We start from the raw sequence: 14,431 nt of genomic DNA, 5'->3' as shown, positions 1-14,431 counted from the left end.
AGAATGTTCAACTCAAAGCCAACCTGGGCTACATAACAAGATACGATGTCTAAACAAAGGCAGGAAGGGGCTAGGGCCAGGACATGTTGGTGTAGACTGAAATTCCAGCTGTGCAGAGGTGGAAATGGGAAGTGTGATTTAATGGCAGTCCAAGCAGAAAAATGAGCAAGACCTGTGGACTAACAAACCAAATGTGGTGGAAAGTACCTTATAAAACATAAGTAGGAGAATAGCAGTCAGAAGCTGTCTCTGAGCATCAAGCATTACCATCTATTCAAATAATACAAGAGGCAAAAAGGACAGGAGGCATAGCATACATACTACATGGATAACAAGGGTAAGGCCCTGAGGTCAAACACCAAGACCACAAACTAACAAACAAAAGCAAGTGAAAACACCAGTCCAACACAATACAGGGGTTGGGGATGCTGGACAGGTCTATCTTATTTGTCTCACATGTACAAGGGCCTGAGTTTGATCCCAAGCATGGCTAACTGCAAGTTTCTGTCTGAGAGTCTTTCATAAAATGAAAATTCGATGTCACTGATAACACATCTTCTTAAATAATGACATATGTGCTATGTAATAATGCACATAATATATTGGTGGGTGGTTTCATTCCATGGCTACCCTGCATTAACTGTTTCTAATATAAAAACAAAATCTAAGCTGGCCCCATATCCTGATGAAAAAAAAATTCTCATAATAAGTCCTTCTGTTTCAAGAGCATCAATGCCAAACAATGTCTAAACATATTAATATTATCTCAGGTTAATTGAGAAACTTTACATGGTCAACTAAGAAACCTCTTAGAAACTAAGAAAGACTATTGAGATCTACTTTTTTTATAAATAATGCCACAGTTTAAGATTTGATATTTAAGGCAATAAATTGTTACAGTCTATTAGGATTATTAAAAAATAAATAACTATTTCATTTTTCCACATCAGTGAAACACTGCTTTCCTTCGATTACACATTATGCTAACTCAGAGAAGTGAGAGTACCATGAAGTTGTGAATTATCACCTGTAACTTAGTAAACGAAGCTTTGATTCTCACAGCCTCTCATATTGTTTGTGAAAGACACAGAAATAGCATTGTTTTCATGACTTGGGTAACAAAATTCTTGGAAGGTAGAGACAAATGATTCAAGAAAATATTAAAACAATTATTGTGGCACTTGATGATATCGGTAGAACATGGCGATAGGAAATTTACAAAATCCACCCTACTAGATCACATGGAGGAAAGAGAATTGAGGCAGAAGATTGGGGTAAAAAAATTGGTCAAACACAAACTAATAAAGAAACAGAAGAAAAACTCAATAGAATATAGTTTGATGGTGAGTCATTTTTCCTAACATTGATTTGGTCTGACCTTTTGAGAGCCTGTTTGCTATATTCCTTCAGTTATTAACAAACACATATTGTTACTATTCTTTCTCTTTGGTATACCTCTGTTGATTTTTCTAGGCTTCCAGGGACTGCGTCATTGGAAAGCAGGAAAAATGTTATCTGGGAAAAGTGGATGGGGGGTTGGAAAATTGGACTTCATTCTATGAAGGATCTTTCCTCCAGTTAGCTAGTTCCTGTAGCTGCTATCCATTCAGCACCACCATTCTAATATGAGGAAAAGGTGAAGAGCCAGTGACTTCTACAGAGCCCGAACTCACTGCAACAGAAGCAGACCACAGTGGAACCAATATAGAGCTCCACATGTATGGATGTCACACTGTCCCTGTGAGGGAGGCAAGTGCAGTCCTCTTACCACACCCACCAGATGAAGACTCTGCTTCTATGAAGTGAAGCATTGCACATAGGAAACTCTGCATTCGCCATTTGTCCATCTCTTAAGTGGGATATGAAACATGAAACAGTTGGGTTGAACCAATCGAGCTAAACTGGGGAGTACCAGCCCCATAATTCTATTCTCTCCCTAGGTCTGGGTTAGCCTGAGATCTGGGAGTCATTTTATGTGTCTCATGCAAAGTGGAAGAGAGCCATCATTCAACAGACAGATGAGGAAGCTAATCACAGAGAATGGTTTGTTGTCCAAGAATAATCAATGCACTGGTAGAATGAGGACCTCTGACTTAAACCCAGTATCCTGCCTGGTGCCTCACAATGCCTCCCCTAGTCTATCTCACTCAATCCTTGCTAGACCAAGAAACAGGGTTCTTGTAGGTGAACTCCATCCAGGTGTGAAAAGACACTGATCACTGGCTCCCAAAAGGGTAGCCTGAGTCAACAGCAACATATATAGTAAAGCATAGTAAAGCATAGAAGGATGAAGAGCTCTGATCAGCAATTTTTGCATTCCTATTCTGGATACCGCTGTAGTTCTTCAGAAAACCACCTCCCAGCTTAACCAAAGTATCCTCTATAATGAATAAAAACATCACTAGTTAGATAATTAGATTCGTCTAGTGTTTCTCGGTATTCAGGTTGTCCTCATAAATTCTCTTTGTTTCCTGAATCAGCCACAGATAAACAGGGAGAGTCATGGAACCATAATCCTAAGAAGGAAGGACACTATAAACTTCCTCTCATGCAAGTTGCCACAGAGGTTACACTCTCTTCTATATTGTCCTCTTACCATACTGTTTCCCATCTCTCTCTCTCTCTCTCTCTCTCACACACACACACACACACACACACACACACACACACACACACACAACTTTCCTAACTGGTAAGTTCCTCATTGTCCAGCAGATGTCTTTGTCCTTCCCTTAGGCTCAAGTACAAGTACTACATCCTCTATAAATTTCCCAACTCCCTCTGTTTTTGCTAGATGTCTGGCTTTCCCAATGGCAAGGAACTGATGGATCCAACCTTCAAAGTCCAACAGAATGAGTCAGTGTGTGAATTCCGAAGACAAGGAGATGATATACTTTTCACTAGCGAAGACTGTGGGAGAACAACGTTCTGACCAAAAATAGGTGACATGTATCGGTCATCCCACCGACTCAGGTACGATCCGGTGAGGCTAAGATCAGGCAGCTCACAGCTTAGGACCAGGCTGGAAAACATGTTTGTGAAGCCCCAATAAGATGAAAGCCCCAATAAGATCCAACTACCGTTGGATGCATGAATGGAAGAAAGATGGTCCCGGCTAGGCAAAACGCAAGATCTTTTCTTAAAAACAATCGAAGAGAAAATAACTAAACTATCTAAAATAACTAAAAATAAATAAAGAGCTAGAGGAGCAGCTCAAGACTCAAGCAGCTCAAGTAAGAGGTCTTTTATTATACTATCTGTAGTTCTTTTTCCCCTTTTCTTCTTTCCTTTTTCCTTTGGTTTACTCCCTTCTGTCACTGTTTTTGTTTTCTGTACCCTTGGTCTTGTATATAAGTTTATCTGATTTCGGGAAGGGAAGGGGAAGCACAGAAATGGTGGGACAATGGGTGAAATAATTCAGCAGTGAAACCCACTAGGAAATGTACTACATGATGTGGGAGGAAGGGAAGTAGGGAGGAAAAACCCTGGGAGAGAACTAGGGACAACGTAACACTGTTCAAAAGGAAATGTACTCATCACCTGATTTATGTAACTGTGACCCCTCTGTTTATCACCTTTACAATAAAATTTTTAAAGTAAGAAGAAAAACAAAATGTCTTGGTATACCTTCCTAGCTAGCATAAAGCCAGTTCAAATCCCAGGACTGTCAAAACAACAATAACAAAGAAAAACAAACAAAAGACAATATTAAAAGTTCTGTTACTGAATGGAAAGTCAGTTACTGTATGTTACGATTTTAATATCTAGAAAAACATCCCAACTCATGGTGTAGCAATTATCAAGAATTAATCATATAGGGGCTGGGGATATAGCCTAGTGGCAAGAGTGCCTGCCTCGGATACATGAGGCCCTAGGTTCGATTCCCCAGCACCACATATACAGAAAACGGCCAGAAGCGGCGCTGTGGCTCAAGTGGCAGAGTGCTAGCCTTGAGCGGGAAGAAGCCAGGGACAGTGCTCGGGCCCTGAGTCCAAGGCCCAGGACTGGCCAAAAAAAAAAAAAAAAAAAGAATCAATCATATAGACATTTATACACCACACACACATTCACAGATATCACCGTGACTAAACAAACAATGGGACTTAATTGGGACTTTTTCTCATCTGCTAGTTTTGTGTAACTGCTCATCTGTGCTTCTGTTGTACAACTTTACCCAATAGATGACAGCCAAATTCCATGCATAACAGACAAGCAGCAAAGATCTGGGATAAGCCAACATAAGTCATTTGTGCAGTATACAGCCTTCTGTCTACAGTAAACACAGTGCTTAGTCATGGTGTCCAGTCTTTAATAAATTGCTCACACTGACCACAACAGGATCTTTAACTTCCACACCCAAGCTAGCTCAAGTCTGACCCAAACAAAAGGTAAATTACATTTCTGATGGGACTCTTACTAGAGTATCATTCATATGCCTTCTCCACTTTCTGTTTCACATCTACAAAGGATTTTACAGAGTTATCTATAAATACAACCCAATATCAAGGCACTAAAGGGCCACTTCATTGTCTAGGTAGTTCATCAGAGATCTCTAAAGTATGTCTTTGGGGTGTTGGTTTGTGAGATCTATGTAGCTCTCCACAGAAAACCCACTTAACTGAAGCAGCGATCGGCTGAATAATTTTTTTGCGGTCAGACTATTATGCCAGGTGCCTTATTTTGTGAGGTTACTTCGGATTATTTTCCCAAAGTAGAGACAGAATGTCCTGAATTACCCATTGTTTGGATCATTCTCACATGAGACAAGAGCATAGTTGTGAAAAGACTGGCCAGACCTGTGGGTGAATAGATATTTTTCTGGGGCTGAGCCAACAAACTAATCAAGTAGGAACCAAACCCAAGATTTGTGTCTCATAAAAACCACCCTGTGATCATGTTTCTCAAAATTTTCCATGAGAGAAAAATAACTTTACAAAATAGAAGTTATTCTTAACCCAAACTCCTGGGGAAATCTGAAGATATAACCTTAAGGATTAGATCTAAATACAAAACAGTCCACTCTCTTAGGATCTTTCTCTTTAAAATGTGTGTGAGCCTTGGATTTTGTTGTGCTACATAACAAAATAATTATTGTATTGCAAATCTCGTGACTTTAACTGCTTATTGGTTAAATTTCTGACTGTCCCTTATTCCCCTTCCAAGCTATTGAGTTAAGTTAATTGGGTAATGTTTAATCTGTGGCTTCTCATAACTCTTGACTGTTAACTACTGCTGTGAACTCAGTTACTGCGAAGTAAAAATAAAACACACAAAAAATGAACTTTAAACTGGTGTTGGTAGATCACACCTGTAACCTTAGCTACTCAGGAGGCTGAGATCGGAGAAGGGCAGTTCAAAGCCAACTCAGGCAGGAAATTCTGTGAGATTCTTTTCTCCAATTAACCACAAAAAGTTGGAAGTGGAGTTGTGGCTCAAGTGGTAGAATGCTAGCAAAAAGAGCTGAGGGACAGTGCCCAGGCATGAGTTCAAGCCTTATTACTGGCACACACACACACAAAAAAGACTACTTTCCAAAAACAGCTTGGAAGCCCCATGACAGACAGAAAAAAATAAAAAAAGAATTTCAAGAAGTACAGAGCTGGACATTCATGGTTCATGCTTGCTAGCTACTCAGAAAGCTGAGATCTGAGGATTGACATTCAAAACCAGTCTGGGCAAAAAAGTCCATGAGTCTCTTGTCCAATAAATTAGCAAAGAGTTGGGAATGAAGGCAAAGGTCAAGTAGTAGAACGTCAGCCAACCTGAGCAGAGAAACAGAGGAAGAGTGTAAGGCCCTGAGTTCAAGCCCCACTACTGACACACAAAGATAAATAAATAGAGAAAAAGAAAGCACAAGAAGGTTACATGATGCTCAAAATATATGACATAGATATCTTTATTGAAACAGAAGTAATAGCATTAGATTGCAAAGACTATGTATCTATTAAAATGACTGCTTCTTTGCCTCAGTTAAAATAAATCTCTGTCAAGTTATGTTAACTAAAAAGCTATACTAAAAAAAAAATACTATAGGGACTGGGAATGTGGCCTAGTGGTAGAGTGCTTGCCTCGTATACATGAAGCCCTGGGTTTGATTCCTCAGCACCACATATATAGAAAATGGCCAGAAGTGATGCTGTGGCTCAAGTGGCAGAGTGCTAGCCTTGAGCAAAAAAAGAAGCCAGGGACAGTGCTCAGGCCCTGAGTCAGGCCCAGGACTGACAAAAAAAAAAAGGAAACTATACAGTTGGCAATGATGTATTAAGTTAGTGGTTGCTACTGCATGCAAATGATGTCGTTTTTAGGTAGATCCATGTTGTGGAATTTGAAAATATATATAGTTAAATTATAACTCTTACTTTCTTTTACAGAAACTGGAGTTTCCTCATGACGTCTTACAACTGGATGGCATAAATGTAGCAGAATAAAAATGCCCCACATTTCTGTGACACTTCATTTGGTATGCTAACTTGAATAGACGATGTTGCCCAGTTATTTGGTTATCTGGTTATAAAAAAAAAAAAAGCAGTCTGACTATTATCCCAATGACATAAGCTGGATATTATGAGCATTAATGAACCACTAGACTTTGAGTAAAGCAGATTATTTTGCAAAACATGGGTGGGTCTCATTCAATCCTTTGAAGACCACAAGAGAGCCAGGGCAGCCTTCCCAGAAAAGTAGCGACAATCCTTCCTCAACTCAACACTGTATTTTGGAAACCCTGGTTCTTTCTTGTCTACTGGCATAGCCTGGAAATCTGAACTGAAGGCTGGAAGATAAACTAATACTAGATTTTCCCAGCTTGCACTACAGAGGTTAGAAACTCTAGTCTCTAAATCATATGAACCGATTTCTTAAAATAAGTCCCGTTCACACCTGTCATAACTATCTTGAAGGCTTATACTGGAAGACCGTAGTTTGAGGCCAGTCTCAGCAGGAAACTTCCCAAGACCCCTTTTCCACCCACAGTGGGGTGCAGTGATGATGTAGGAAGATTGGGAGGGTCAGGATTCCAGGCCTGCCTGAGCAGAAAGCTCCATGAGACTTCTTCTCAATGGAAAGAAGCAGGGCCTGGTGACACTCGTTGTGATGCCAGCAACCACGAGGAGCCTGAAACAGACAGATTACAGCCAGGCTTATGCTTAGGGAAGGAAATGAAACATTGTCTTAAAAATAATCAAGCTATAACCCTAGCTCCATAGGAGGCTGAGATAATGAGGGTTTACAATTTGAAGCCAATGGAGGCAAACAAGTCCTTGAGATGCTTATTGTTGTTGTTATCTTTAAGTAGCTGTACAAAGCAGATACCATTTAAAAAAGCAGTTTATGAACACGATGTATCTTGATCAATGCAACTCCTTTCTAGGTTCTCACCCACCCTTTCTCTACTCACTCCCCTCACTCTTCTTAATTTTGTAAGGTATACATTGGATTCTTGACTTCATTCTCCCTCTTCTCCCCTTCATTCATCTACCCCTTTCCTCTTGACCCCACCCCACCCCTCTTAAGTACCCTTCTCCTTGTGTTTCATTTTGCTGAACTTTGCCTTTCTAAGGAATTACACTATTTTAGTTTTCCCTTGAATCTACCCCCTTTCAGTTAATGCATTTGTATATACTTGCATACCATCCAAGATTCCTAGCTCCAGTTAACCAACAAAAAGCTAGAAGTGGAGCTGTGGTTCAAGTGGTAGGACATTAGCCTTGAATACAAAAGCTCAGGAACAGTGTCCAGGCCCTGAGTTCAAGTCCTAGGACCAGTACATACAAACACAAAAACATCAACAACAAAAACATCAACATCAAAAAAAAAAAAAATTTCAGGGCTGTGTTGAGTGGCTCTGCCTAGAAAGCCAAAACCTTGAGTTGAAATGTCTAGTACTAGTAAAAGTAAATAAATAGCCTCTTTGACTGTCTCTTTCTCCACACACACACACACACATATACATAAATACACACACAGACACACAGACACACCTTGCTGCCCTTCCTTCTCCATACATGCAGAGAACCTCTACATCTCTAGAGAACCTTGACTAATATAGTGACCAAATTATAGGGAAGAAAAGACAATAATGAAATGGGAAAGTTAGAAAGATTTTCAGGATGGAAAATCTGGTGAGTGAATTCAGAGTGAAAACAATCTGTCAGCGTCTGAAAATGTTTTGAATTCCAACCACACACTCATGACCACACCAACCTGTCACAAATTTGACTCAAATTTCTTGCTTTCTGGACAAAAGTTCTGCTGATTTCTTTGACATGTTCTCTGGGTACCAGATCATTGCCTTGCCCTTTACTAGTCTTGCCCTTAACAGATTTGATTTTTCTGGCCAGATATTTGGGGCAGGACCTGGTCTTGATTATTTGGGGCATGAGATTCTCTAGAATACTAGGATTCAATACGCGATTACTGATGGGATGGAAAAGGTCTTCTGATTTCTAAAATTGGAACCAAATAAAAATTAAATTTTTCCTAAAGCAATATGTGTTTTTGTCAGGCTGGCTAAAAACACACTTCTTAAAAAAAGAAAAAGGAACAACTGGATTCTTTTGTCAATGAAAAAAGTCAAATATATTATGAAATATAATCTAGAATCAAATGGCCACATAAAATCCTTCAAAATTATACTTATATAAAGCATTCTAAGAGAATAATAAACAGGAAAACAAAGGAGCAAAGAAAGCTCTAGAAGAAATATTTATTTCTATTTTACATTGAGACAAGTCTAGAAGAATCAACATTGAGTTTTCTCTAAGATAATATTCATCTATTTTTCATGTTGATTTTATGGTACACACACACTTTTAATGCTTGAAGTTGCATGTTAATAAATACATATGGCTAAATACAGGATCCAATAATCTGGCTTTGAAATGAATTATACAATATTCCATATGGTATGAACACAATGAGATTACCGAGATAACTATCATCTATCTAACTATCATTTATCTATCTACGTACCTATCTATCTACCTACCTACCTATCTCTCTCTCCACTTCTACCTATCTATATCTATTTATCTACACATATAGTATATTAACAGACTATCTCAACACCAAAGACTGTTTTTACCCAAAGCCTCAAAAGAAATGAATTAATATGCCATACAACCTGACTCCAACTTTAAACACTTGTATAAGAAATGAGACCATTTTCACCAGCATTTAATTCAGCATTAATATTTGCCTTGCTGAACACAGACCATTGCTGCTTTCTAAACAAAGAGGATGGCAAGAAAAAAATCTCAGACAAATGGCTACATAACAGTAAAATGCTATGATACTTACCTTTATGCATCCTCTCCCATTGAGAAGCTATGAGCTGGCTGTTCTCAGCTGGGCAATGGTAAGAATGTTCTTTGGTTAATAATAAAGGGAAGAAAAGCTCCAGACACCAAGAACTTGGGTTAACCATTGACATAGACTTGTTCCTATAATTCCACTTGGGAATCTGCATAGGTAGCCCTTGGCATTGTACAACCCAGGCGATAGCCAGTCAGCTGAGACAGAGATGACCTCACTGCCTCGGTACCACTGAAGGTCACTCAAGTATACCCTGACTAAGTTTTCTTATAGTCAGGTATACAAAGGAGGAAGAATTCCTGAGCCAGAGATATCCTCAACAAGGCCAGTCAATGACTCATATTTTACAAACAGGATTGCCAAGAATTAACGATGGAAATACTCAGGTCAGTTTTCCAATTTCATCGGAATCATGCAAAGAAATCCTTTCTACCCACACATTGTCTGTACCTGGGCAGGGAAGGTCTGGGGTTGCATATGACAATGAAAACCGAGACAGGACAATTGGAATCAACTAATCATCCACTCATTTCTTCCTCTTCCCCATATGCCCTGAAAAAAATTATTCATCTCAGCAGCATTGTAGTTATGCCTGGTAAAACAGAAGAGAAAGATGGGAGCTAAACAATCCTCCTACCTCAAGCCCCAGGAACCCGAGCAGGAAATTAAGATGGTAAATAAAGTGCACCATGTGGTCCAGTCCTTAGTGTGCAATCTTCCAGTTACTCTACCTGCTAGTGGGTCCCTATTGGTTTATTGAAATGTGGTCACGTGGCCAAGGAGGCATACTGAGTGTTGAGAGAGTTAGATTTAAAGCACTACTATCAGGGTCATGGTCCAGGTAATATAAAAGTAGTTTTGAGGAACTAAAGAAACATCAGTTGTGTCCAGCAAAGCTGAAAGGCTGGGAATGAGTGCTTTTTTAATTCTCTCAAGGAGCATCAGTATATACATGACCTAAAAGACTGCCATGCATGGTAACGCTCCACGTGGAAGGGGATCGGCTAGATGGTGAGTTTCATTGCTGTTTGTGTTCATTGTAGTTATTTTTCAGCTAGAGATTAAGCCTAGAGCCTCTGCCTACCTGAGCACTACAAGCTCGACCATTTGAGCCATACTGCAACCCAATTTGGGGTGTCATTGTTGCTTTGCTTTGCATTGCTTTTACCATGTTCAGTTGTGAACTCACAGTGCTGTGGCTTGCTGTGCATATTTTCAGGTACGTTCTCACGTTTTTTGCTTGAGGCAAGCCTCAAACCATGATCCTCTTATATATGGCCTCCTGAATACTTAAGCCCACACACCATTCGTTGATTGAGCAGGCTTTCCTAACACTTTACCTGGGTTAGCTTTGCACTGTTGTCTTCAAAGTCTCTACCTCCAGAGTTTATAAGCAAGAGCCACCATACTCAGTCACTTGGGGTTACTGGAGTTTTACTTTTATTTTTCCCAAACACAAACCCTTGAGAAAGGACGATTGTATTACAAATTCATCATGGTCACATATAAGCTGTGTGATGTTGGTACCTGCTACACCTATCAGTTTCCTCATCTTCAAAATGAGGGCATTGATCATGACAGTTAGCCATGACAGCAACACCAAGCTCAGGTGGATGATCGATGTTTTCAACTGTGAGCTCCCGTGGAGGTTCTGACCTTCAAATGAGGACACGCACCCTGCAACCTGTTGCACGGGGTCTGCAGAAGAATGTGAACCTTCCAAGAGACTTCACTTTCCAGTCACCCATAAATGTCAGAGAAGCAGTGGACCCAGAAGTTACCTTCTGTGTAAAGAAATTCGAAGACCAAATAAACACCTACATTTTCTTTCCTACTCACTGAGGCGGTTTTCATGTGATATGTCTGTAACTCGTCCAGCTAGGGTTTTTTTTTTTTTAAAGAAAGAATAAGCACTCCCTTTATGCTATTCCATCTCAAAGGACTTCTAAGAGAGATGCAGTTGATCTTCCTTGTTCTGAGGTGAATTACACGAGAGGTAATGGAGTGAGTGCCTTGGTTGGTCTGAGAAGATGAAACACCAGAAGGTACCAGGGGGAAATTAGAAAATATAGCACCCTCATACTAACATGTAAGAAAAAAAAACACCCAACACTTTAAAAGACTATATTTCTGTCCCTTCTGACTGCATTTATGTCCCTTCAAGCTACCTTCCCCTTATTGAAGCTTATCTTTGGCAAGCTACTCAATCCCCTGTGGACATGAGAGAGAACTTGAGTCAAATCAAATACGCATATTCTTTTAAAAAATTGTACAATTCCAAGATGGTGAAAGAATTCATAACTTGAATAGAAAAACTTCACGTGAAATCGTTCTTTTGTGTCCATCATCTGTCCTTTGTGGTTGCTCTGTGATTTCAGGATTGGCCTGAGAAGAGGCTAAACAAGGAAAGGATGACTTATCATGAAGAATTAAGTTACTACCCCTCAGGCTCTGGAATTATCAAGCTATAACATGTTTCCAGTTTTTGTAATAACTGTGACGACCCAAGGATGGTTTTTAGATTGTTCTTTGAAGAGCGAGGAAAAATGCACAAAAGAGGAATCATTTGTGATGTGTGGAATTTATATGAAATTCAGGTGTCCATCAATCAAGTTTGTAAGAACACAGCTAAGCTCATTTACTTTCACACTGTAATGGCATCCATGTTATAATGACAGAATTTAGGAAACTTCAGTATCTGTCTAGACATGATGGCCTTCAAAGCATGTACTATTTAATATTGTAGTATCTCCTTAGTACTTGGCCCCCTATAGAATGTTAGCCAATCCTCACTCTGGTGAAACCATTGAACTCACTTCTCTCCAATGGCAAATTTCTGCTTTTCTGACTAGTTTACTTCTTCATATGGTTGAGTCAAAGCCAACGGTTATTTCATTGACTTAAAATCCCATGGCTACAATGTAGCTCATGAGCCACAAAGGTCCATGTGTTCAAGACTTGATTGTTAGCCCCTGGTATAATTGGCTTGAATCTCCAAGAAGTGGGACCATCTTGGAGCAAAGTTAGGTCAGCAAGATAAAGCTGGAAGGCAATTCAACCCTGTCCTTTGCCTGTTTACTCTCTAGTTGCTGTGAAGTGAATAGGATTTCTCCATTGTGCTTTATGCCTATCTCAGTGCACTCCCTTCCTCCCCGCCCCCAGCAGAAAAAACAACTGAGCCCACTTACCATAGACCAAAGCTGTGCAGCCATGAGCCAAAATTAATCTTTTCTTCCCAGGGAAGAATGGAATGGAATGTCAGGGAAAATGGTAGACAACAATAGATTTTAAGGAAGGAAGGAAGGAAGGAAGCAAGTACACCTGATCTAGGGGCTGAAACACTTATTAGCTTACCCACCCCGACTCTCTTTTCTTCAGTTGAGTGTCTTATGAGTGTCCAGATCATTCCAGATCATTCCTTGTCCATCTCCCCCACCTGGTCAGAAGTTCAGGCTCACCCACCCAACATCACAAGTATGTGGTCATGCTCTACTAATCTCAACACCTCAACTCTTGAAATTTCCCTTGGAGTGTCTCATTCCCACTTGAAAGTCTTTGTGTGTTTCATTATGTTTCAAGCCCTCTTTAAAATAGATGGTAAGAGGCAGAATCAAAAGGGGATAAAAGACGAAGGCGGGGAGGAAGCCAATTTTAACATTTCTTTCCAAAGAACAATCTGGTTTGGTATTTCCCCAAGATTATGCATAGAACTTCAACAATGATTCAATATCAGATGATGAAATTGACTGTATCATTTGAAATAGCCTGGGATATCAAATCAGGTTAGCTGGTAAAGAATTGTGGTACCAACTGGGCACCAGTGACTCATGCCTGTGATCCTAATTATTCAGGAGGCTGAGATCTGAAGAATACGGTTCTAAGCCAGCCACAGCAGAAAAGTCCATCAGACTCTTACCTTCAATTTCCCGAACTGGAGAGGTAGAGCTGTGGCTCAAGTGGTAAAGTGCTAGTCTTGAGCTAGACTTGAGCAAAAAGAACCTCAGGGATCGCATCTCAGCACTAAGTTCAATCTGCCTAGTAGATGGGAAGGAATGAAAGGAATAACTTTAAAAAATCCTCCCAAGTGTTAAAAGTTATATATGTGCATATGTTTATTGTGGACAACAGGAGTTAAGAGTTCAAAGTAATGAAAATCACCCTTCTCAATTTCCTTCAGCATAATTTTTCTCCATGTTTTTCTTAATTGCTTTAGCAGTGAACAGCTTTTCATTCAAGGCCGGTGCTCTACCAGTTGGGCCACATCTCCACTCCTCGATTTTTGCTGGTTAGTTGGAGATCTGAGTCTTGGGTTTGGGGCTGGCTTCAATCTTGGATGCTCAGATCTCAACCTCCTGTGTAGCAAGAGTGACAGTATGATCCACTGGTACCCAGCTAAGAAATCCTTAAGACCTAATTGACTCTAATGAATGCTGACTTTGTCCAAGGGAAAATTTCAGAGACCTACATGGATCTTACTAGTCTCAGTCACCTCACTGAATTCCTCACCACCCTGATCGTCTCCATCCTATCCAAGGGACATTAAATTCTCTGTGTCACTTCCCTTGCCACAGCCTTCTCAAACAGACGCATAATCCTTTCCTTCCCAACTTGTGCTCTTCTGTACTGCTTTACACTTTAGTGATGGATTATAAAATGGAAAGACCTTGTTCCCTCACCCCCTTCCCAGACATTTCTCCCCCTAATGCCTTCCTTTCCCCCCAAACAAGAATTAAAAATGATATTTCTTTTGACAGCTGGTAACTAATCCCACTTCAGCAGGAAAGAGAAGAGGAAGCCAGCAAAGGAATTTTCCATTCCTGTCTCTTTCAATTTTTTTCCACATCAGGTACGTCTCAAAAATCTAGACATTTCCAGTGTGTCTGTATATCTCGTTGTTTTGTCTAGCAGAACTGTGGGTCCTTTAACTTCTGTGTGGACGGGAAACCGGACTGAGCTGATGTTTGTATTTGGAGGAGGGAAAATTTGAGAACCTTGGAATCTCCAGGGGAACTATAGCTGAAAGGTGATACCCAGGCTTATGCAAATAGGCTTTTTTCCCCTCCTTTGTAAAGATGAAATTCACACAGTCCATCAGATCACAAGTCAGAAATGTCTCCTA

General features: G+C 40.1%; 1 long non-coding RNA gene across 1 annotated transcript; it reads right to left on the bottom strand.

The window, feature by feature from the left end:
• Positions 1-915: 915 nt before the first annotated feature.
• On the bottom strand, positions 916-9,926 carry LOC125366213. The gene is made up of 2 exons (XR_007213819.1): positions 7,962-9,926; positions 916-2,680 (listed from the first exon to the last, which is right to left on the bottom strand). It is a non-coding gene; the product is annotated as an uncharacterized LOC125366213 (long non-coding RNA).
• Between the last annotated feature and the right edge of the window lie 4,505 nt (positions 9,927-14,431).

This window comes from Perognathus longimembris, chromosome 17, assembly GCF_023159225.1.
Source record: "Perognathus longimembris pacificus isolate PPM17 chromosome 17, ASM2315922v1, whole genome shotgun sequence".
Taxonomy (NCBI): Eukaryota; Metazoa; Chordata; class Mammalia; order Rodentia; family Heteromyidae; genus Perognathus; species Perognathus longimembris.
The sequence above is the reverse complement of the archived record's forward strand: the minus strand, read 5'-3'. Positions and strand labels throughout refer to the sequence as shown.